Source organism: Mixophyes fleayi, chromosome 9 (assembly GCF_038048845.1).
Source record: "Mixophyes fleayi isolate aMixFle1 chromosome 9, aMixFle1.hap1, whole genome shotgun sequence".
NCBI lineage: Eukaryota > Metazoa > Chordata > Amphibia > Anura > Limnodynastidae > Mixophyes > Mixophyes fleayi.
The window spans coordinates 92,848,098-92,874,395 of record NC_134410.1 but is presented as its reverse complement, the minus strand read 5'-3'; the positions used below and the strand labels follow the sequence as shown (position 1 = coordinate 92,874,395).

The 26,298-nt window shown below is 43.1% G+C and overlaps 1 protein-coding gene across 4 annotated transcripts in view; it reads left to right on the top strand.

Moving 5' to 3' along the window:
- Positions 1–4,882: 4,882 nt before the first annotated feature.
- ANAPC13 (anaphase promoting complex subunit 13) overlaps positions 4,883–26,298 on the top strand; it is a 35,844-nt gene continuing 14,428 nt past the window's right edge. For 3 of the 4 annotated variants that reach the window (XR_012678925.1, XR_012678924.1, XM_075184682.1), the window contains exon 1: positions 4,883–5,065. The gene's annotated coding sequence lies outside the window, so the exon portion shown is untranslated. The remainder of the gene's footprint in view (positions 5,066–26,298) is intronic. The other variant, XM_075184681.1, reaches the window with a different exon arrangement.

Sequence of the window (26,298 nt, the reverse complement as noted above, 5' to 3'; positions counted from 1 at the left end):
AATGATGCAAGGATACCTCTTTTGTGTCAATTTACCTTTCCTCTGTGTCCCTCCTGTCTCCTTTGTGTACTTACATTTTCATATTATAATAAAATGATCCAAAATATCTCCCTTATCTCTTCCATGTTACCCTTTATTTTTCCGTTATCTGTTCCTATGTATCCCTCTCTCTCCCCTGTGCCTCACATCCTGCATCTCTTGCTCCTATCTTATTCCTTGATCTTCTCTATCCCTGTTCCTATTATTCCCTTTTACTAGTTAATTCACTTTTATCCCTCCGTCACTCTGTAGCCACCTTCATCAAACTGTGCTCCCTCCATCATTACTCTGTCCCCCTTCGTTCTATACTTACCTTTCTATGACCTTTCTTCTTCTCGCTCTCTTTTCTGGCTTCTCTCTGCTCCCCAACTGTCTGACGTGACATCACCACGCTCCAATGAAGCAGAAGAGCCGCTGCCAACGGATGCGGCACCACTGGACAAGCAGGGAAGGCAGATAGAGCAGAGTGCCTCTCTGGCATGGAGCTCCCCCGCCTTGCCTACCCCGCTTACCGCCAGCCCTGGCTGTAAAGAAGTGGGGCGAAGTGCAGGTATGTTATACTTGAACAAAATGCCCCGAATCTGGGGCTGTCAGCTTCTGTCCTGTGTAGTACTGCAAACAAACATAGCGGAGACTCGTTTATAACTCTGTTCTGGGTCTTGAAAGTAACTCAGCAAGCCGATTTCTGTCCCACTAGCCTGGAGTCCACTAATAGCTGTTATTGTGTGTGAAGTGTGCCAGTCTAGTGTGTACGTGTATGAGGGGGCCAGCTACTCTGGTCCAGGGTCGGTCTGGGCCGAGGTACTTATGTCCCCTGGGCTGGACCAAAAAGGACTAATTTGAGATGGTCCCTCCCTAGTCTCTATTGGTGGCTGTCCAGGTAAGAGAGAGCAGGACAGTCTAACAACTGTCATGAATCTGGTGGAACAGTCCTGAATTTGGGTGACTGTCTCGCTTAGTCAGGATTTGGTCTGACTGGAAGGATAGTTGAGAGGTATATCCTGCTTCACACTGTACTGCTTGTGAAGGCAGAGCTGCGTGCACCTAACAGTAGTGCACACAGTATTGCCTGTGCATTTGTCTAAATTGATAACCATTTTACATCATAGGAGCCCCACCTATCTAAAGTGACCCAGGGCCCACAGAGCCTTAATCCAGCTCTGGACCAGGGTGTCAGATTGACATCTAGTGCTCTGCCTCTCCTGCCTGTAGCAACCCTCATATTATTTGTATTAGGTTAATGCTAAAACAAATCGGGCGGATCTAGAAAATTATTTTACGATTTAGACCCCGCCCCCTTTTTGACAGCCAAGGTTGCCTCCAGCTGCACACTGCGTGTGGATCCATTCGACAGAGACAGGCAGGGAGAGTATGCTGCCCAGCCACTTTTTTTGATTGTGTTTAAAACACAATCAGAGCACCCAGGCAGGACTCTGTCTGCTTGTCTCTGCTGAACGGACCTGCATGCAATGTGCACCCGCAGGCAGCAAGCCCCTGCTAGGGGGGCAATTGGCCCGATCGCCCATCCCCAGATCCGCGAGTGAAACAAATAATTACCCTATTAGTATATAGAGTGAAGCAAAAACAATCCCTTTTGCTGGCAAAAACTTAAGGTTTTTAAAGCAAAAGGGCTTTGTGCATTTTGATAAATCAGCCCGTGGTCTGTACTGCAATTGACCATTATATAATTTATTGCTAATATATGATTTATACCCCATTATAATCAGCCAAGTATGTTAAAAAAAATAAGTGCTGTAGGGATGATGAAGAGTACATAAAAAATCTATTATTTATGTTTCATTTTATAACATATAACAGATTCAGCTACAATTGAATTAGCACACTGATTGGGAACAAAAATCCTACCCCATTGCAAACATTTGGCTTGTAAATACTTGATAAACAGGTTTTGAATATTTGGTCTTTAATTAACATATGAAAGACTATAGCCAGGTTCTAGACTCCGCCCACAAGAAAGGTTTTTTTACTGTACACAGAGAAATAAGCCTTCTCTCCATGCTTGATTCCCGGACTGAGAGGACATTCAGCTTTTACTCCTAGTTGAACAGGCCTTAGGCCTTGACTAGTGTGAATGATGGAGCTTGAATGTAGTAAAAGGTGAGTGAGTATGGATACATAAATGTTACATGAGAATGAATGATTATGTGTAGAGTATATGAGTTACGAGCCGCGGCGACTCTGGGCACCGCCGCCACTCACTTCCGGGTCCGACCGGGACGTCATTTCCTCCTGGTCCCGGCCGTTGCCTAGGCAACGGTCGGGACGCTCTTTGTCTCCAGCGCCGCGTCCCGGCATCTAGGGCAGCCGGGCGCGTGCGCACATCATACATAGTTATAGCCCAGCTGGGCTAAATAATACCTGCTGTGCAGGACAGGTTCTGATTGGGTTTCATCTGTTTATAAGGCAGGAAGGGACAAGCCCTCCCTGACGGTTATAGTTCCTGCTACAGTGCTATAGACCTGCTCCCTCTCTCTGTTCCTGCTTAGCCTTGATCCTGTTACCGTTGCCGACCCTTGCCTGAATATTGACTACGTTTGCCTGCCTGTGCCCCTTGATTCTTGCCTGTACTCTGACGCTGTCAATTTGCCTGTGACCTCTGACTTCAGCTTGTCTCCTGGATACTCTGTTTGCTTCCAGCCCTCGACCCTTGCTTGGACTTCACTCTGCTGGTTACTCCTATACTCTCCCCAGTCAGTACACAACTCACGACCCTCTGTAGTCTGGGGCCAAGTCTGTCCCCACCACTAGGGGCTCCAGTGAACACCAGACTGTAGAGCAGACTCCGGGTTTTGTGGTGCTGGCTGTTGGGGTTCCTAACAATATGAGAATGAAAGTTTGAATACAGATGAAAAATGTGATTGGAAAGATTTTGGTTTGGTATGGACAGAGATACATAAATGCATGCCTTGTTTGGGATAGATTGTTGATATAAGTGGAGACGTTTGTGTTATACATGGTTCTGTATTGGTTAAGCTTTGGTCATGGAAGCATTGGTGTTATACATAGTCCTGTGTGGTTTTGTGTTGGTTTCAGGAAGTGATCAGATTGTTAACTATAACATTTTGTTGGCTGTGTTGGTTTATGCATAGAAAGTGCAGGGAGTGATCAGATTGTTAAATATAACGTTTTGTTAGGTTGTTGATTTGAAGGGAAAGTAGAGCAGATTGATGTGGTTGTAACCATGTGTTTAAAATGGCGGTTGGACTTGAGTGAGGTTTGCATGCTTATCTGTATGGATTCTTCCCCTCCCCCTTCACTACACAATGCATTCACATACATATAGCTAAATAAATACATACACACACACACACACACACACACACACACACACACACACACACACACACACACACTACACCTTTAGATAAGAGTTAGTCAACACACACACAATTGCATATAAATGTAAATTACAGGCAATAAGAATGATGTATGGCACAAAATCTATATTTTGTGTACAATATTGTTACACTGTTTATTGTTCTATAATATAATACAACACACTTTAAATGAAGTTATATCTTGTGGTTATTCTTGAAGCTTGTCGATTTAAGGGAATATAAGAATGATGTCTCTTGGGTTAATTTAGAAATACCTTTTGCGAGGAGTTGGTTGACGGTAATAGTTATATATATATATATATATATCTGTATTAAATGGTCATACATACATTTGCCAGAATATTAAGGAGATTGAAACCCATAAGGAGGTGAAAATCCTTCAACAAGGGAGAAGGTAAAATGCAATATAAAAAGATTTGCTTTTATGCTGCATTATTTGTTTTCATTAATTAAGATTTATTATGCATAATAATAAAGTATCGCTGAGTTAAGCAACACTAAAATAGCCTCTTTTCATATTGGTAAATATATATTGTACCGAAAACCACCATTTAAGGATGGGCCGCTACTAGCCTAGGCTAAAGTCTGCCAGCCAGCCCCTGCTCTGGTCCTCACAGCCCCTTCCTAAAATCTAGGTGGGTTGAGCGGGAGGACTAATTAGGAGACTGCAGCTTGTGATTGGTGCTCCTGCTAACACACAAATCCTCTGTTATATTTTAAGCTGGCTGACAAAATTGGTTGCTCGAGCATTTGTAAATAGTGAAAACCTCTCCACCTATGACAGAGAACTTAGGTGATAGCAGTCCTTTCCACCTGTGACCGTAGGAAAGCATGATTATAAAACAAAATACTTTCAGTACAAAGAAAGACAGCAAAATTAACTCCTATTAACAAGAATATTTATATGAATCTAAAGATAAATGATGTTGTCTTAACACAAATAATAACATTACATTTACATACAGAGACAAATAATAGTACAAAGAGAGGTGTACTCAGGCGTTTATTTAGGTCACATACTTAAATTAAATGAGAAATGTATTAGTTGCTATTACCTAAACAGATCAAGTGAGGTGCAATACATCTTTCTTCCATAATGTTTGATAAACTATCGCACACAAACATGTATGCTGTATTTATAAATAATCAGAAAGAATCCCCTATTTTAGCCCCAGATACATAACAAATTTATCAAACAAGTAGGCAAACTTTGTTTTTCGCCTTTGGAAATAGAAGCCCAGCATATACTGCAACTTTAAGGCTAAAATGGCAAGAATCCTTTAGTTGCTCAGCAGTTAAAAATACTTCGGATACCTTGCCCAATATATGACATGACACTCACCCCCCCTATTTATGTGTAACATCACACAGCCGTCCTCATCTTACTGCAGCATGACTCTATCCTACAAAACCGATCCGACTCGAACTTCCGCCCTCTTTCCATTTGTGCTTCAGAGATCTGTGCAACCACGACTCAGAGCCCGGCCTCGTGATCATCGCGTCTAGCTCCCACTGGCCTAGAAGAACGTCGCCCGTTTCAACTGCGGTCACATGATATAGTGAGGTCACGCTGAACCCAGTCACTTGACTGTGTTAGCAACAAAAGCTCTTTAGGAGTCTACTGTTCTGCAGGAACGCGGAAGTAAAGCGTGTGGCTTCAGTACATGGTAAGAAGAAAGATTTATTTTTGAGCAGTATATTCTTACAGTGTGTTTGTGAAAAGTCATTCTTATAACCTGTTTCTAAATGAAATAACCGTTGTTACCTGTAGTATATTATTTGTATCAGAACTGCACTTACTTTGTTTTTAATCTTAACTTATTTTTGTCTTTTTAAGTCATTTGTGCACAACTAGAAATATGTCCTTCTATTTCTCCCTTTGATTTTACATGTTCACTCTGACTGCCCATGTATAAACTACACCAGTTCTCCATAGAGTTCAATTAGCCCTATATGAAGTGCTGGTTAAATTGAGTTCACCAGTTGGTAAACACATTTGAGACAGGATGGTTACTCATTGCCATTTCTTTTGAATTAAAAAATGCACATATATGTGTTTTATAAACAGTATACCCCCCCCCCCCCCCCCCCAACTGTAATGTAATATGCCATGGATACATTTGCAAATGCAGCCAGATACAAATGGCATAGTTCCTTTTCTATTCCATTTAGTTCCATAGCCCATACATTTAAATAGGGCTTCAGTCTGAAGAAATGCTGTTGAAATTAATGGCCTACTGAAATGAATGAGAAATGCTCTGTATCATATAGATCATCACTCTTTCTCCTCCCTTCCATTGAGCCTCCGAGTCGGCTTTCACTTCAGTGTAAGTTGGCAAAGTAATAAACTAGCTAGACTGAGCCATGGGAGCGTGCATGGTGGATTACAGGGGTGTGTGATGTGTGTGATGTGTGTGATGTGTGTGATGTGTGTGAGTGTATATATATATATATATATATATATATATATATATATATATATATATATATATATATATATATATATATATAGCAAAGTAAGAATGCAAAGTAATAACTACAAGTGTTAATAGTTTATTTTTTTATCAATTAACAAAATGAAACCTGAATTACCATGGCATATGGACGGCAGTTGGAGTAAGCAGTACACTGACTCCGCTCTTAGCCCAAGCTCTCACTTTTACGTATTCTCACAAATTTCGCACTTTGGATATTTCTGAATACTGTTGGAAACGTCACAGCAGAGCTGAGGATCGACTTCATACCGAAAAACAAGGCTGTTTTAGGATCTACTGAGCTACCATCTCTGTTCAGCGGTGGGACCCACAGAGCTCAACTATCATTGCTGTTTCAACGTCTGTTCAACTACTCACTGAGCTCAGTTGTGTTTGCTTTTACCATCTCCTTTTGGCTGCTAGACCCTCTGCACCCAACTGTCAGCATCCTCCTGGACCTCGTCGTTTCAGAGTTGTTGAAACTGTCTACTCCATTAACCCGAGCCAGGGGGCAGTAAAGTATCTTTCCCCTTTTCCATTGCCCCATACAATTTGGATCTATTGTTCCTTTCTACTCTCTCATTACCTACCCTAACTAATACACATTCATTTACATCTCTCCATCATGCACCTACTCAAATTACAGTCTCTCCTATTTACTGTCACCATACTTCTTTCCAAACTCTTTTTCTTTCTCCATTATCCTATTTCTCTCTCCCCGATTATGATTTCCCCTTCACTACTTCCCTACTCGCTAGTCTGTACACATGAACTGTTTTGTCTTCCTGCACACATCACACTCACAAGCCTACATAAACATAAATAAACCTCACACCCACATATCCTCCTCGCATGTCCTCTTTCTTACCCTGCTTCTTCTCATGGCTGCTGTTGATATCTTGCCTAACCCTGGGTCCAGCACAATCCCCATTATCTGCTCACCCTCCTCGCTGCACCCCAAACCTTTCCATCCATCCTGTACTTTTAATCTCACCAACCTTACCCACATATGTCCAGTACCCTCTCTTCCCTTCTCCTGTGCACTATGGATCGCCAGATCTGTTTGTAGCAAACTTACATCCATCCATGATCTATTCATTTCTAAATCCCTCAACCTCCTTGCCATTACAAAAACCTGGCTCACCTTCTCTGACACTACATCCCCTGAGGCTCTCTCCTATGGAGGACTCTCCCTCAGCCACACTTCCAGACCTGGAAACAGACAAGGTGATGGCCTTTTACTCTCTCCAATCTGCACCTTCCAAATCATACCCTCTGAACCCTCCCTCTCATTCTCTTCCTTTGAAGGCCACACTATCAGTCTATTTTATCCTCTCCACCTTAGTGTTGCTGTCATTTATCACCGCCCAGATCCATTTCCCCAATTTCTTGATAACTTTATGGCTGGCTGGCTTATTTGCTATCCTTTGACCTGCCTACACTCATACTAGGTGATTTCAACATTCCCATTGATAATCCCACTGTCTCTTCTACCACTAAACTTCTTTCACTTACTTCTTCTTTGGTCTCTCCCAATGGACCTCCTCTCCCAACCACTGTGATGGGACTCCCTTGATCTTGTCTTCTCCCGCTACTGCTCCATCTCTAGTTTCTCCAGTTTAGCCTCCCCCTCTCCGACCACAACCTTCTTTCCTTCAGCCTCACCTAATGCCCCTCCCTCTGCACCCAAATACACAAACGAAACCTATTTACACTTAACCCAATCCACTTCTTATTTTCACTAAAACAACTATTTTCTCCAATAGCTGTATTGTCCTGTCCTAATCAGGCTGCCCCTGTCTATAACAAAACATTCACTTCAGCCCTAGACAATGCAGCTCCAGCTACTACATATACTCTCCGATGATCCAAACCCCAGCCATGGCACAACAAACAGACTTGCTACCTGCAAAAGTGCTCCCGCACTGTAGAGCGCCACTGGAGGTAATCTCGTTCCTATCCTGATTTCCCCCATTATAATTCATCCTTTCAACTTACAGCAGTACCGTTTCATTTGCCAAACAAGCATTCCCGGCAATGAGAGGAGGCCGGGCGCATGCGCAAGACCCCCCTGGCTAGCCTGCGGGCTAATAGTGAATAATTAGGCAGAAATGATTGGCGGTGATTGTGTCAGAGCTAGACTCTGATGGACCACATAAAGTACTTAAGGGCTTAGCCTCCCTGCCGGTTATAGCGTCTGTGTAGTACACTTGCTGACCTGCTCTCTGTTTCTGCTGATTGCTGTTTTGACCATTGCCTGTGTCCCTGATCTTTTGACCTGTACTTCGGATTCTGCTGACCTGCTCATGACCCTGACCCTTTGGCGTGTTCTGACTATTCATCTGTGCATGTGACCCCCGACCTCGGCTAGTTTACTGGATTCGCTGTCCGCCATTACTCCTCATTCCCGGGTTCTTCGCAGCCGGTACCCATCACACGACCCTCCGTTTGTCTGCAGCCAAGTCTGTCCCCACCACTAGGGGCAACAGTGAACACCAGACTTTTGGAGCAGACTCCAGGTTTTGTGGTATTGGCTGCTGGAGTTCCTAACACACTGCCCATAATTTTGCCACCTATTTCAGACAAAATTGACACCATTCGACAAGATTTCCTCATGCCAAATTCCACTCACTCTACCCACCTTTACCTACACTCTCCATTCCTCCTTTAATTCTTTCTCTCCAGTAACTGAAGACGAAGTCTCTGCACTCAGCTTATTATCTCACCCTACAACCTGTTCACTCCACTGTTTTTTCCTCCCAAGTACTCCGCTCCCTCTCCTCCACTGCATGCCCACCTCTAACTCACCTCTTCAACTTGTCTCTCTCCACTGGCACATTTCCATCCTCCTTTAAACATGCGCTCATCTTACCTATTCTAAGGAAACCATCTCTCGTTCCAGACTCTCTCTCAAGCTACCGCTCTTTTTTTCTCCTCTCCTTTGCCTCCAAACTACTTGCGCGATTAGTGTACAAACGCCTGTCTCACTTTCTCTACTCTCATTGCATTCTCAACTCTCTGCAATCTGGCTTCTGACCCCAACATTCCACTGAAATTGATCTCACAAAAGTGAACAATGATCTACTTAGTCCAAAATCTAATGGTAATTTCTCCATACTCATTCTCCTGGACCTCTCTGCTGCTTTTGATACTGTTGATCACCCTCTTCTCCTACACACCCTTCACTCCATTGGCTTTCTTGACACAGTCCTTTCCTGGTTCACTTCCTACCTGTTGAACCACTCCTTTAGTGTTTCTACCTCTGTCACATCCTCCCCTCCAATCCCACTATCTGTTGGGGTCCCACAGGGCCAACTGTCTTTCTGCTATCTCCACATGGATGTCTCAATGCTACCTAAAGCTCAACATGTCCTAGATAGATCTTATTATTTTCCCTCCTGCTTGAGTCGCCACCTGCCCTCAAATCTCCCTCACTGTCAATAACACCAAAATTTCCTCAGTCTCCCAAGCCTGCTGCCTTGGCATCACACTTATCTCTGCCCTCTGCTTTATTCCTCACATCCAGATTCTCTCCCAGTCCTATCGACTCCACCTTCAAAACATTGCCAGAATACGCCCTTTTCTTACTCGACATGCTACCAAAACTCTTATACATTCTCTCATCATCTCCCGTCTTGACTATTGCAACCTCCTGCTATCTGGCATTCCTGACACCCATATATCCACACTTCAATCTATCCTAAATGCTGCTCACCGCTCCACATCTGCTGCACCACTTTGCAAATCCCTACACTGGTTCCTTGTGTTCTCCAGAATCAAATTCAAATTACTCACCCTTGCCTACAAAGCCCTCAGCAACAACACCCCTGCATAAATCTCAAATCTCTTATCAAAATACTCTCCTTCCCACCCTCTTAGATCTACCTCTGACATGCGCCTTGTCTCGTCTCTAACCACCTCTCACTCCCACCTTCAAGACTTATCCTGTGCTGCTCCTCACTTATGGGATTTCCTACCACGCTCAATCAGACTCTCCCACAGCCTTCAAATCTTTAGATGCTCTTTGAAAACCCATCTCTTTTTTTAGATGAGACCTTATCCTCGATAACACTATTCACACTAATGTACCGTCACAACTATCCCAATCTCTACTCTGCGCCACACTTGCTCCTCTTGTGTCAGCTGTGCCCTTTTCCCCTTAGAATGTAAGCTTTCTAATGAGCAGGGTCCTCAAATCCCTTTGTTTTCATGTCTCCATTTATTTTTGTCTGTTCTTGTTTTAAGTATGTCCTTGTCTTCCCTAATGTACGCCGCTGCGGAGCACTGTGGCACCTTACAAGTCTACGATAATAATAAGAGAAATCGAAATCAAATCAATATTTGGTGTGACCACCCTTCAAAACAGCATCAATTCTACTAGACACAAAGTTTTTGAAGGAACTCGGCAGGGAGGTTGTTCCAAACCTCTTGGAGAACTAAACAGAGATCTTCTGTGGATATAGGCTTGCTCAAATCCTGTCTCTTTGTGTAATCCCAGACAGACTCGACGATGTTGAGATCAGGCCTCCGTGGGGGCCATATAATCACTTCCAGGACTCTTTGTATTTCTTTACCCTGAAGATAGTTCTTAATTACTTTGGCTGTATGTTTGGGGTTATTGTCCTGCTGCAGAATAAATTTGGAGCCAATCGGTCTCCTCCTTGATGATATTGCATGAAATCATGATGGATAAGTGCCTGCCTGTATTTCTTAGCATTAAGGACAACATTAATCCTGACCAAATCCCCAACTCCATTTGCTGAAATGCAGCCCCAAACTTTCAAGGAACATCCAACATGCTTCACTGTTGACTGCAAACACTTATTGTACCGCTCTTCTTCCAGCCACCTGTGTAGTCAGCTGGCTTACTGCAGCTAATCACTCTTTTTGAGCAGTAACTAGGATTGGAAAAATTGTTCTTTTAAATGGCAGGGTGGGCTTAGCCTATATGCTGATTTTTGTGGTTTTTGCCCTGCATTAAGTTTGTCTGCTGTGTTGCTGTTATCTCTTTCTGCTCATTGCCTGACCACTGCTTCTTCCTGGATTCTCCTAGTGTGCTGCCTGCCTTGACCCCTTAGCATTTTAATCAGATCTTCCTTGCTCGCTGCCCACCCTGACCTTCTGGCTTGACCTGGACCTTCCTGTTCACTTTCTGCTGTTGGTCATTTGCATCGTTACTGTTTACCCTGTCTATACCACCTGGTGCACTACTACTCTCAGCCTCCATTGTCCACTTGGTTACTAAACTCCTGCCCTTCTGAGTACAAAACCTAGGGTCATCCAAGTACCTGTGAGCGTATCATGCTTCACAGAAAATGAGGTTTGCTGTAGGTGAAGTCCTCATTCTTTCTAGCGTTATAGCATCTACAAGCTTGTTTAACTAAAAATGCCTAAAATAGTTTTATTATATGTGTTTTTTTGAACTTTAAAATTTAGCGATGATGAAATTTTGATCTGTAGCATAGCAGTTAAAATTTTGGAAATGGCTCAATGGTAGAGAGTTATTGCTGGGCAAATTGATCTTTAAAATTGATTGTTGTTTTTTTTTAATGTGGAAATTGGGCATTTTAATAGGATTTGTTTAACTTCTGGAATGACAAACTAGACATTACAGATCTTTCATTATATAAGTAATATGTGCCTTCCTGCCAGCTTGAACCAGTCTGCCCATACTCCTCTGACCTCTCTGATTAACAAGGCATTTTTCGCCCACAGAACTTTTACTCACTGAATGTCTTTTGTTTTGCACAACATTCTTTGTAAACTAGAGATTGTTGTGCCAGAAAATCCCAGATCAGCAGTTTCTGAGATACTGATACCACCCCGTTGTAACCAAGAAGCATTGCTCGGCCATAGTTACTTAGATCACATTTGTTCCTCGTTCTGATGTTTGTTATGAACAACTGAACCTCTCAACCATGTCTGTATGCTTTTATACCTGGAATTGCTGCCACATGATTATATATATTTGCATTAATGAGCCGGTATACAGTTATACCTAATAAAGTAGCCACGTGTGTGTGTGTGTGTGTGTGTACAATAATATATATTTTCATCAATTTAAAAGAAGCTGAATTCACCACTCATGTTTAAGAATCTAAACTTTTCCAAATGATTTCATTCACTCACTTGAAATGGTCACATTGAAATTAATGGGAAGAAGCTCTGTCTTTGGAGCTTTTCATGTCTTGACAAACAAATTAGTTTAGACAAGTATGACACTTGAATACTTGAAGTTGTCTGGTGAATTCTAATTGACCCTGCTTCTTCTTCGTCTTCTCATTTTCCTTTTTCTTTTTATACTTATTGTTCTTTTTAGTCTTCGTCTTCTTTTTAGTCTTCGTCTTCTTTTTAGTCTTCGTCTTCTTTTTAGTCTTCGTCTTCTTTTTAGTCTTCGTCTTCTTTTTAGTCTTCGTCTTCTTTTTAGTCTTCGTCTTCTTTTTAGTCTTCGTCTTCTTTTTAGTCTTCGTCTTCTTTTTAGTCTTCGTCTTCTTTTTAGTCTTCGTCTTCTTTTTAGTCTTCGTCTTTTTCGGCCTGATTCATTAAGGATCTTAAATGAAGAGGATTTTGATTTCAGTCTCCTGGACAAAACCATGTTACAATGGAAGGGGTGCAAATGAGTGTTCTGTTTTGCACATAAGTTAATTACTGACTGGTTTTTTTTCATGTAGCACACAAATACTTGATGGCTTATTTGTACACTGAAATTTAAAGTTGATATTTGTGTGCTACATGAAAAAACAGGCACTATTTAACTTATGTGCAAAACAGAACACTCATTTGCACCCCTTGCATTGTAACATGGTTTTGTCCGAGAGACTGAAATAAGATACCTCTTCATTTAAGATCCTTAATGACTCAGGCCCATTGTTCTTGTTCTTCATCTTGTTCTTGTTTTTCTTGTTCTTCTTCTTCGCTCCGCAGTGTACAGTAGGAAAGACCAGAACAGACAAGGCAGAAAAATGAATTGAGACTTATCAGAGAGCTTACATTCTAAAGGGAAGAGGGCACAGCTGAAACGAGGAGCGAGTGTGGCTCAAAGTGGAGATTGGGATAGTTGTGAGGGTGTTTTAGTGTGAATAGTGTTATCGAGTATAAGGTCATGTCTAAAAAAGAGTTGGATTTTTAAAGAGCATTTAAAGACTTGAAGGCTGTGGGAAAGTCTGAGCGTAGTAGGGAATTCCATAAGTGGGGAGCAGTATGGGAGAAGTCTTGTAGGCAGGAGTGAGAGTTGGTTATCAGAGACAAGACAAGGCGCAGGTCAGAGGTAGATCTAAGCGGGCGGGAGAGTATTTTGATAAAAGATTTGAGATGTATGCAGGGGTGTTGTTGAGTGCTTTGTAGGTAAGGGTGGTTAATTTGAATTTGATTCTGGAGGACACAGGGAGCTAATGTTGGGATTTGCAAAGTGGTGCAGCAGATGTGGAGGTGTGAGAGAGGAAGATCAGTCTTGCAGCAGCATTTAGGATGGATTGAAGTGTGGCTATAGGTGTCGGGAATGCCAGATAGCAGGGGGTTGCAATAGTCAAGACGGGAGATGATGAGAGAATGTATAAGAGTTTTGGTAGCATGTCGAGTAAGAAAAGGGTGTATTTTGGCAATGTTTTGAAGGTGGAGTCGACAGGACTGGGAGAGAATCTGGATGTGAGGAATAAAGCAGAGGGCAGAGATAAGTGTGATGCCAAGGCAGCTGGCTTGGGAGACTGAGGAAATTGTGGTGTTGTTGACAGTGAGGGAGATTTGAGGGCAGGTGGTGACTCTGGCAGGAGGGAAGATAATAAGTTCTGTCTTGGACATGTTGTTTAGGTAGCATTGGGACATCCATGTGGAGATAGCAGAAAGACAGTTGGTTACAGAAGATAGAATGGAAGGAGAGAGGTCAGGGGAAGAGATACAGATTTGGGTGTCATCAGTATAGAGGTGGTATTGGAGGTTGAATGAGCAAATTAGTGCCCCAAGAGAAGAGGTGTACAATGAAAAAAGTAAAGGGCCAAAAACCGAGCCTTGTGGGACCCCAACAGATAGTGGGAGTGGAGGGGAGGATGTGCGAGAGGTAGAAACGCTAAAAGAGTGGTTCAATAGGTAGCAAGTGAACCAGGAAAGGACTGTGTCAAGAAGGCCAATGGAGTGAAGTGTGTGTGTGTGTAGGAGAAGAGGGTGATCAACAGTATAAAAAGCTGCAGAGAGGTCCAGGAGAATGAGTATGGAGAAATTACCATTTAGATTTTGCAGTAAGTAGATCATTGCTGACTTTTGAGAGAGCAATTTCAGTGGAAGTAGAGAATAGGCTCGAGTGGACAGTATGTAGGGTGAGATGAGATGAGTGCACAGACTTTATCTTCAGTTACTGGAGAGAAAGAATTAAGGATGGATTGGGGAGTGTAGCTAGCTATGTACAGTATTTGTCCCATGCATTCTTGACTATGGAAGATGTAAGTGAAAGGAATTCTGATAATTTTAAATCTTTATTTTGTTATTGCTTTCCACATTGATTCTCCTCCAAATCTTTGTCTCTGCATTCCCAACCACCACTCTTTCCTGTTTTATGTTTTTGTCTGTGGTCTAACTTTTCCCTATTCTGTCTCTGGTCAGTTCCCCATCCAACCCTCCCATTCCTACTGCTCCCATTCCTTCCTGCTCTGGTCCCTTTTGTAGTTCACATCCACATGGCATCTATTTGCATGTGACATCGGCCTGATTTATGTAGCCGTATTGCACGGTCCCCTCTCTCCCCTACATACTACCTCCTCCTTCTACCTGGAAGAGCAATCCATACATGTAGTTTATCCTACCACAAAAACTACATTTTAATGCAGATTTTATAAAAAATAAAAACCGTGCAGGAAAATCACATAAAATGTGATTAGATTAAAATAATGTAGTGCACTATATGCACTTCAAATTACTGATATTGGATGCTCTGTGAGAGGACATTTTTGTTTTGTTAGTTTGCTCTGGGTAGAGGACAACATTCAAATTCTTCAATACAGCCACAAACAATACACTCTCACCGGAAGCACATAAAGGAAAATACATATTTAAATGTTCACAGTACTTTTACACTATCACTATGCACTTAATATCCCCCACTACACCAGTAGTACATGCCAAAACAGCAATGTAATAAAATGTACACTACACTCTGTGCTGCCTGTAGTATAAAGTAGCATGGCAGCTCAATGGTTCTCAGCTGTAGGCTGTACTCGGGCCAGATGTATGGATTAGTAAAACATCAGGCAATGATTTGGAAATCTTTGCCAAAGTAATAAATGAGATGGCTATTCTTAAGGGTTTTCCACAAAAATATTTACTAAATAACCTTCCTTTCCACATTTTGGTACAGGGAAGGGACCTCACCTTTATTTAGAAGGATCCCACTATTGCTTGTGTGTCTATATAGCTGTATGATGCCAGGCTCAATTCCTCAGTCCCAGGGATCCAGGCTGCACTGAGCAGTTCTCCGAGGAATCAGAGTCTGCACTCTGATCCAGAGCAGACACCAATCACACTGGACCACAACAGCCAGCATGCCCCAGAGTGGAGAGGAGGAGGGTACTTGTCATTGGGGCATTCTGGGAGCTGATCTCGCTGAACGAGGACTTTGGTGAATGGTAGCATTTCAAGGGGCTCTGGAGGAGTGACCCTGAACACCACAGCTAAGCCCCTGAAGACCATGCTTTGAGGATGTCATGGAAGCAATACAGATACACTGAGAAGGGAAGGGATGCAGCAGCAGGGGGCAGAGGATACAACTTCAATCAGTGCACACAAGCTATATAAAGTAATTTGGGCCATACAATTAGATCCATGAGAGAAGTGATATTACATACTGCTGTATGCCTGCCCACTTCGACCACTGTGTATAAATAGAGAATTATTGGTACCCCTCAATAAATTGGGTAAAAACAATCTATCACATAAAATTATATAATGATTCATATGTTCTTCAAAAATGTTTGGAGACATTGTTTACCATTTATATTGCAAACATCATTCCTACAAGAGTTGCTTTATTTTAATAAAAGTGATCTTGGTGATAAAAACTCTGTATATTTATTGCTCCTAGTCTCCAGGGACGACTATGACCATTTCCAGGTGCCCTGGGGTATAAATATTAAGTTTACACACATTTTGTCATCCATCATCATGGCTAAAAAAACTGGCAACTTAAATGAGACAGATTAGAAAATGGTTAATAAAAAAAAAAAAAAATAGTAGTCTGTTAAGATAATAAAAAAGCATTGAACAATTAAAAAGGACACATAAACATACTGAACACTTGGGCGTATTGTAAGAGAGGCAAAGACGAACCCAAACCTCACCGTTTCAGAACTGCACAGTTTAGTTGAATCTTGGGGTTTTAAAATGTTAAAATCCACCGTCAGTCGCATCTCCATTACCAGAAGCTTTTTGGAAGAGTTCTATGAATGAAGCCTTTTCTAACATTGAGACACAGAAGGCAGCGTCTGAACTGTGCAACATATCATTGGAACTACAAATGGAATTGTGTGATGTGGTCAGATGAGACTTTTGAACTTATTGGCTATGTACACCATCATGTTTGAAGGAAAAAAAAAGAAAAGCGCCCGATACCCACTGTCAAATATGGTGGTGGATCATGATGCTTAAGAGCTGTTTTGCTGCTTGTGGTCTAGATGCTATTGTAAAAACCAATGACATAATGAATTTCACTCTATACCAGGAGACTTTAGGCCAAAATCGTTCTTCCTCTGCTGAAAGGCTGAACTTGGCCATTGGTGAACCTTCAGCAAGACAATTGCAAAAATCAAAGTTTTGCGATGACCTTCTTAGTGTCCAGATTTGAACCCAATTGAAAACCTGTGGTGTGTATTGAAGAGGGCTGCTCACAATCGATGACCCAAGAATGTCAAGGAACTGGAACAGTTCTGCATGGAGAAGCGCTTCAAAATCAACTGTTCTCCAAGCATTACAGAAATCAGCTCGGCACTGTTATTTGCACCAGGGGTGGCTTCACCCAATATAAATAACGAGGAGGTGCCAATATTTTTGGAGCCTATGGGTTTTTAAAAAAAAAACAAAAAACTTTTACTAAAGAAAAGCTTTCTTGGTTCCAAAACACAGTGAGGAAAATAAAAACTAGGCAGCGTACCACTTAGTTTACGCCTGAAATATCACTCATTGCATGTGTAGTGTATTTCATGTATTGATTTTAGGGAATTTGTTTGAAGGGTGTAAATAATTCTGGAGTTGACCGTACTTAAATTATGTGTATGTGTATATGTGTGTGTGTGTGTGTGTGTGTATATATATATATATATATATATATATATATATATATATATATATATTTTTATTTTTTTTCCATATATTCTACAATTCATATTATTTGTTTTGACATTGCTGCCTTCCTGGACTCAGTATTAATACTTGTTTATTTTTTACTGTTTCAATCATATAACATCTGTCCCTTCTCAGCCCTAAGCTAAAGATGTTGAGATCTTGAAGTCTCTTGATGATGATTTTTTTTTTGACAGCTTATGCAGCATCTGTTCTATGATTATTTTTACATTGCCTTCACTTCTGTAAAGGATACCACTCTAATAGTCTTCTCCTTACAAAACTGTGAGACTCTGCTTTTCTATAACTTACAACTAGGGATGAGCGGGCTCGGATTTTAGAAATCAGAACACCCCCGAACAGTGCCGATCTGAGCCTAATCCGAGCACTGTTCGGGTATTCCCGCCGATCTCAAAACGAGGCAAAACGTCATAATCCCACCGTCGGATCTCGCGAGATCCGGATTCATATTAGTCCCTGCTTGCCGCTGCCATCTTCACTCGGGCATTGATCAGGGAAGAGGGAGAGTGTGTTAGTGGTGTCCTCTGTCCTGCTCAGTCCAGTGGTGCTGTCCTGTGCTCTGTCCTGCTCTGTCCAGTGGTGCTGTCCTGTGCTCTGTCCAGTGGTGCTGTCCTGTGCTCTGTCCTGCTCAGTCCAGTGGTACTGTCCTGTGCCGCATATAATTTTTAAAGCCTTTGCCGGGTGTGTGTGGTTTAGGAGTACGCTCTCTTGTGCTGCATATAATGGAGTACAAAAACTTGGAGGATAAAGTAGGGAAAGATCAAGAACCACTTCCTCCTAATACTGAAGCTGCTGCCACTAGTCATGACATAGACGATGAAATGCCATCAACGTCGTCTGACAAGGCCGATGCCCAATGTCATAGTAGAGGGCATGTAAAATCCAAAAAGCCAAAGGTCACTAAAATGATGAAAAAAAAGAAATTAAATCATCTGAGGAGAAACGTAAACTTGCCAATATGCCATTTACGACACGTAGTGGCAAGGAACGGCTTAGGCCCTGGCCCGTGTTCATGACTAGTGGTTCAGCTTCATGCAATGATCTAAGCCCTCCTCCCCCCCCTCTAAAAAATTTAAGAGAGTTAAGCTGTCATCAACAACACAGCAAACAACTCTGCCTTCTAAAGACATGGCATCACAAATCCCCAAGGCGAGTCCAAGGTGTTGGTGGTTGCGAAGCCTGACCTTCCCATCACTGTACGGGAAGAGGTGGCTCCTTCCACCATTTGCAGCACGCCCTCTGCATATGCTGGAAGGATCACCCACAGTGCAGTTACAGATTTGGATAATGAAGGTTTTGTACACCAGGAGGAGGATATTGATGTAGCTGGCGCTGAGGAGGAAGTTGACGAGGAGGATGCTGATGTGGTTTTCTTAAATAAGGCACCGGGGGTGGGGGGAAACAGTTGTTGTCCATGGGATGAAAAAGCCCATCGTCATGCCTGGCCAGAAGACCAATAAATCCACCTCTTCGGTCTGGAATTATTTCTATCCCAATCCGGACAACAAATGTTTTGCCATATGTACCTTATGTAAAGCTGCAATAAGCAGGGGTAAGGATCTTGGCCACCCTTATACGTCACTTGAAGACCCTTCATAATTCTGTGTTTAGTTCAGGAACTGTGGCTAGGACTGTCGGCAGTCCAGGGACACCTAAATCCCTTGGTGCCGTTGTATCCACACCAGCAACACCCTTCTCGTCAATTTCCTCCTCGATCTGGATCGGAGATAGTCCTGCAGGCCATGTCACCGGCAAGACTGAGTCCTCTTCAATCCGGGATCCTGCAGCGGTACGCCTACTACTGCTGCTGTTGCTGCTGGGAGTCTGTCATCTTCCCAGAGGGAAAGCCGTAAGACCGCTACGTCTTTCACTAAGCAATTGACCGTACAACAGTCGTTTGCCATGAGCACGAAGTACGACAGCAGTCATCCTGTAGCAAAGCGGATAACTGCAGCCTTGACAGCTATGTTGGTGTTAGACGTGTGTCCGGTGTCAGCCATCAGTGGAGTGGGATTTAGAAGGTTGATGGAGGTATTGTGTCCCCGGTACCAAATCCCTTCAAGATTCCACTTCACTAGGCAGGTGATACCCGGGATGTACAGAGACGTACGAAAAAGTGTCCTCAGTGCTCTGAAAAATGTGGTTGTACCCACTGTCCACTTAACCTCGGACATGTGGACAAGTGGTTCAGGGCAAACTAAGGACTATATGACTGTGACAGTCCACTGGGTAGATGCATCGCCTTCCGCAGCAGTAGCAGCATCTCCGAAACGCCTGCTCGTTCCAAGACAGGCAAAGTTGTGTATCACCGGTTTCAGTAAGAGGCACAACGCCGACAACCTCCTGAGGGTAATCATCTCGCAGTGGCTTACGCCACTTACACTCTCCTGGGGATTTGTGGTGTCGGACAACGCCAGTAACATTGTGCGGGCATTACATATGGGCAATTTCCAGCACGTGCCATGTTTTGCCCACACAATAAATTTGGTGGTGCAGCATTATCTGAAAAGTGACAGGGGTGTGCAGGATATGCTTGCGGTGGCCTGCAAAATTGCGGGACACTTTCGCCATTCTGCCACTGCCTACCGAAGACTGGAGCTCCATCAAAAACGCCTGAACCTGCCCTGCCATCACCTCAAACAAGAGGTTGTGACGCGCTGGAACTCCACCCTCTATATGCTGCAGAGGATGGAGGAGCAGCAAAAGGCCATTCAAGCCTACACAGCCACCTACGACATAGGCAAAGGAGTGGGGATGCGCCTGAGTCAAGCGCAGTGGAGACTGATTTCCGTGTTGCGCAAGGTTCTCCAGCCGTTTGAACTTGCCACACGAGAAGTCTGTTCCGACACTGCCAGCTTGAGTCAGGTGATTCCCCTGATCAGGCTGTTGCAGAAGCAGCTGGAGAAAGTGAGGGAGGAGCTGGTAAAGCATTGCGATTCCACAAAGCATGTAGCTCTTGTGGATGAAGCCCTTTGTACGCTTTGCTAGGATCCGAGGGTAGTCAGTCTTTTAAAGTCAGAGGAATATGTTCTGGCCACCGTGCTCGATCCTCTGTTTAAAGCGTATGTTGTGTCTCTGTTTCCGGCGGACACAAGTCTACAGCGGTGCAAAGACCTGCTGATCAGGAGATTGTCATCTGAAGAGGACTGTGACATGGCAACAGCTCCTCCTTCATTTTCTCCCACACCTGTGGCTGCGAGGAAACAGCTGAAATTTCCTAAATGACCTGCTGGCGGGGATGCAGAGAACATCTGGTCTGGACTGAAGGACCTGCCAACGATTACTGACATGTCTACTGTCGCTGCATTGGAGGCTGTCACCATTGAAAAAATGGTGGAGGATTACTTTGCTGACAGCATCCAAGTAGACATGTCAGACAGTCTTTACTTGTACTGGCAGGAAAAAAAGGCAGTTTGGAAGCCCCTGTACAAACTGGCTCTATTTTACCGGAGTTGTCCCCCCTCCAGTGTGTACTCCGAAAGAGTTTTTTTTTTTTTTTTTTTAACGAGTAAAATTTTTATTGGTTTTTTCAAGGTTTTTCAAAAGGGGTACAGAAAAAAAAAGGGTAAAGGGGATGGAACACATACACAATATTTTTGAGAGAAAATACAGCGTCAAAGTTCAATGCAATTGACTATACGTTGTGTACATTCGGCTTGATTAATACTTTACACCCCATCAAACAAAGGATCATTCACCAGCGTCGTTATCATTAGAGGGTGAGGTAAGTGAGCGTGATGGATTTCCCTCCCCATCTGTCACATAATTATGCCAGGCTCTCCACTTAATCAGCGGGGACGATGTTGACGTGGAATATGGGACCCCCAGGGTTTCCATTTCAAAATTGAAATTAATTTTGGAGATTATCTTGGCCAGAGTAGGGGGAAGAGGCTGCTTCCAGGCCTGGGCTATAGCTGCTTTGGTTGCTATCAGTATCTGGCCTGTCACGTATCTATCCCAACTGGGAAGAGAGGGGGGATAATATTGCAATAGAGCTAACTCTGGTGTGGGGAGGACCGAGTGACGAAAGACAGAGCTTATCAATTGAAAGGCCTTATTCCATATAGGCCTTATTACCGGGCATGACCAAAATACATGGAAAATATCGCCACGCTCAGAACAATTACGCCAACATAGTGGGGATATAGAAGGCCAGATCTTATGAAGTTTGTCTGGAGTAACATATATTCTATTCAATAATTTTACCAACATCTCAGTGTGATTAAGGCACTTGGACATTTTAAAGGAGTTGGCAAAAATATGTTCCCAGTCTTCCTCCGACAAATCTAACTGAAGGTCTGATTCCCATTGGATCTGAGGTTTGGATTTGGGAGCGGCCTCAAGACTCAATAAGTTTTTATACCAGAGGGTAATACTGGCTCTACTACTACCTTTAGTTAATGGGGAATAATACCTGGCTAAAGGAGGGCCTATTGCCGGAATGCTCAACGGTAAGGAAGTTAATAGATGCCTGATTTGAAGGTATTTGTAAAAGTCACCTTTGGGCAACGAATATAGGTCACTGAGGTGTGAGTAGGAGCAGATCCCATCCGAGTCCATCAAATGTCCTAGGGTCCGAATACCCCTACCAATCCATCCAGAAAGATTCAAGTCTGGTATTTGGTTGGCGATTATTCGTAGAGACACACTCGTCGTGGGACGCAACAGTCCCTCGGTTCTCTGGCACAATCGATCCCACACAGTCAATGTATCTCTGATAAGAGCCGGCAAGGTCTCCACAGGGGGTCTCCACTGGACAGGTATCCATAAAAGATCTGTCAAGGGGAACTCTGGAATAGACGCTACCTCCAGATCTACCCAAGGCTTCACTCCTCCCGGGAGATACCAGTCTCGGATCTGAGATAAAATACAAGCCTCATGATATTTTGTCAAATGAGGAAGGGCCAGTCCCCCTTGCCGTTTCCCCCTAGTCATACGCTGTATAGCAATACGGGGGGGTTTGGACTTCCAGACATATGTTTTCAACAGGGAGGTCAATTTGGCCAGCAGACCCGAGGGAAGGCAAAATGGGAGCATGCGAAATAAGTACATTAATTTAGGGAGAAGCATCATTTTGAACGCTGAGATCCTACCTAACCAGGAGACCTCGAAGCACATCCATGAGCCTATAAGCTTCAATAGTTGTTGATGTAATATAGAGAAATTATGTTCTATTATTAAAGCTAAGTGAGGGGTTATTTGAATTCCAAGATAAGTAAGTCCAGTAGTTTTCCAAGAGTAATTAAATTTATCTTTTAAAGCCTGTAATACGTCTACCGGGACATTTATAGGGAGCACTTCTGTCTTTGAAGTATTCAATTTATAAAGGGAGGCTTTTCCAAACTGTGACAGCGGGTCCTGGATTGCTGGCAGCGAGGTCTCCGGGTTAGTCACAAATAAGAGCACGTCATCAGCGAATAGACACACTTTATGAGATGTCTCTTTCACCTCTAAGCCTGAGCATCTTTGGTCCAGTCTTATCCGTGCCGCCAACGGTTCTATGGCCATCAGATATATTATAGGAGACATGGGGCAGCCCTGTCGGGTCCCGTTAGTAATTGAGAAATTTAGAGAAAGAAATCCATCACTATACACTCGCGCTGAAGGGTTCGAATATAGGGATAGTATGGCCTTTAAAATGTTGCCAGCAAATCCGAAGGTGTGAAGAACCTGAGTCATATAAGACCAGTGTAACCTATCGAACGCCTTTTCAGCATCCAGGGATAACAGTAACATGCTATCATTATTCTTATGGCATTGTTCTATTAAGTGAAGTATACGTCTCAAATTATCGGGTCCCTGTCTACCTGTCACAAAGCCCACCTGATCTGGGTGGATCAGTTTCGGGATGATAGGAGCGAGTCTGTTAGCAATCAGTTTTGCGAATATTTTAACATCTGAATTTAAAAGGGCTATGGGACGATAGTTCTTGCAATCAGTAGGGTCTTTTCCAGGTTTGGGGATAACTACTATATGGGATTCTAACATCTCAGAAGGGAAGGAGCCGGAATGAGTCCCGGCCTCATATAATTGGAGAAGGATAGGTGACAGTACCTCTTGAAATGTGGAGAAGAATGAATTGCTGTATCCGTCAGGACCAGGCGCCTTATTCTTAGGGAGTTGTTTGATAACCCTATCTATCTCATCTAGGGACCAAGGGGCATTTAGTTCTTGTCTGAGAGAGGGGGATATGGTTGGCAGGGGGAGATCTCTCAGGAAGGTGGCAATGTCATGATCTGTCGGTTGGTGGGTAGAGGAGTCGGTGCGTAAATTATATAAGTCTGTATAGAAAGCTGCAAAAGAGTCTGCAATGGCTTTAGGGTTAGTAATCTTAGCACCCTTGGGAGTCGTAATGGTTTTAATACGATTCCGTGCTTGCAGTCCCCTAAGTTTACGTGCCAGCAATCCGCTCGCTCTGTTACCCGCTACGTAATATTTTTGGCGTAGTTTAGATAATGCCATTTGGGTACGCTGCATAAGAAGTTTTTGTAATTCTGCTTTGACCTGTGTTCTCTCAAGGTTTAGCGCTTTGGACGGGTGTGTTTTGTTCTGGGTATCTAGAAGTTTAAGTTTCGCCTCTAGTTTCGTCTGCAGAAACAGGGTCGCCTTATGTAGTCTAGAAGCCACTTGAATAATCCTGCCCCTAACTACCGCCTTAAGGGCGCACCAGTAAGTAAAGACCGAGGTATCAGCTGGGTCATTAGTTTGTGTGAAGGAGTGAATAGCATCTTTTATCTCTAATTTTGCCTCAAGTGAGAGTAATAGGTGTTCTGGCAGCCGCCATGGCCGAAGAGCAAAGGGCGTTCGGTTCGATTTCCATGTCCATGTCACAGGGGCGTGGTCAGACCACGACATGGGGAGAATCTGCGTTTTTTGTGTATTTTGTAAGGACCATTTGTCTGAGAGGATGAGATCAATCCTGGAGTAGGTATTATGAACTGTAGAGAAGTAAGTGTAATCTCTGTCTTTAGGATTAACTGTTCTCCAGACGTCATACAATCCAAATTCAGCCAAAAGTCTACCCAGAGCCATATCCGAGATGGTAGGGGATTGTGACTGTTTAGATCCTGGTTTTAGAGATCTGTCTAATTTGGGTTCTACTACTAGATTGAAATCGCCCATTATCACCAAACTGCCTCTTTTAACCTTTTCAATCAATGCAAAAGTATTTTTCAGGAAGTGAAGTTGTCTGGAATTAGGGGCGTATAGTGACACTAAAGTTATCCATTTCTCATTCAATTGTCCTATAACTATCAGATATCTACCCATCTTGTCTTCCACTGTAGTAGAAAGTTTAAAAGAACAATTAGAGCTAAGTAGAATGGCAACCCCGCATTTTTTATGGGGCCCATTCGCAGTATAACAAGTAGGGAAACGCCGGTCCCTGAAGACAGGTGGGGCTTTGGCAGTAAAGTGTGTCTCTTGAATTGCTATTATGTCAGCTTTCGCTTTATGAAATGATGTTAACGCCAGTCTGCGTTTAGCAGGGGAGTTAAGCCCTCTAGCATTTTGAGACAGAAATGTAACCATCACTTAAGAGGAGGGATTCGAGGTAGTACAACTAGTAACCAATCTATGAGGCACCGGTCAGATATGACCTGGCCTCTTAATTGAGTCAAAGTAATTGTCTTCAGGTGCTGTGTTCCAATGAGCAAGGGGGGGGGGGGGGGGGTAAAAGAGGGGGGCTATATATCCCCTCTGGGGGTGGGGAAACAGAAATAATCCCAAATATAGGATTAACATTTTTGCCGGAGAGGGGAAATACCGGCAAAATCACAAGCTTGGAGTGCGCGGCCTGGGCCAATCTGCACCCCCGCCCGCATGTACAACCCAAACCATGCCCTGTCTAAAGATGGATAATTAGATAAAGAGATATGAGCGCACATCAGAAACTATCTCAAAGTATGGATATCATAACAAACAAATATATAGCGTTTTTACACTCCCTAAACACAACGAAATAACATGTATTGCATTATCAAAAGAGAAAATACTTATATCAGACCCCATATATTTATATATATATATGTACATATATACTTAGTAAGGGACAAGAATCGGTTTCCCTATGTATGAAAAAGCCCGGCTAATCATCTCGGTAAGAGGAAATATAAATGGTAATCAAATTTTATATAACTCAACTTTGTATTCAATTAATTAAATAAATAAAGCGCCCTCTTAACAATAATATGGCAAATATACAAAATATGAGGGAGAACAGAGGTGAATCAAGTAGAATCTTATCTGAAAGGTGGGTCAGCATGAAGTCATCCCTCCGATATAGTTCAGACTCTAGATACCGTGAAGGCGCTGCATCCATTAGATGAACCGTATTTGTAGAAAAAGGCCTTGACCGATCCGTACATACAGATGTGGAGGAGTACCCAACATTGAGCAATAACATAACTTTGCAACTGAGGGACCCTCTCTAAGTACTGTAGAAGGACCTAGAACCGTTCATCTAGGTCTCCCAAGTCATTGGATACAGCTTAAGGGCGCTCCTCTAGGGCTCAGAGATAGTCGGATGGACTTGATAGGTACTTGTTCCAACGGATCTTTCTGCGCTCACTTTAAGGAGAAGAGTCCCCGGAGAGTTTGTATAACTCTGACCGAATATTTTCGTTATCAGAGGAAGAATGTGTTCTTGGGTTTCAGATCGAATAAGAAAAAGCTCAAACTGAACTAGGGAGTTCCTCCCGAGGCGGAGATTCTTTACGTCTCGATCCCCCCTGAGTAGACCAATCGTTGGAGATGTGGGGTCTAGCTTTGGGATCAGACTGTATAACCGGAAGGTTCCAGGACGTTAAGAGCTTTGTCCCTTCATCCACTGAGTTTATGATATGTAGCACGTTGTGTCTGTGGATCAATAGCTTCACTGGGAACCCCCATCTGTAGGAAATATCATTATTTCTTAGAGCTCTAGTGACTGATTGGAAAGCTCTTCGTTTCGCCACCGTGTGTTGGGAGAAATCTGGGAACACTTGAATATCCTGAAGGAGATCTGTGCCCTCTGCTTCCCTGGCTGCCCGCAGGATACGATCCTTAATATGGTAGAAATGGACGCATAATAAGGTATCTCTGGGAAC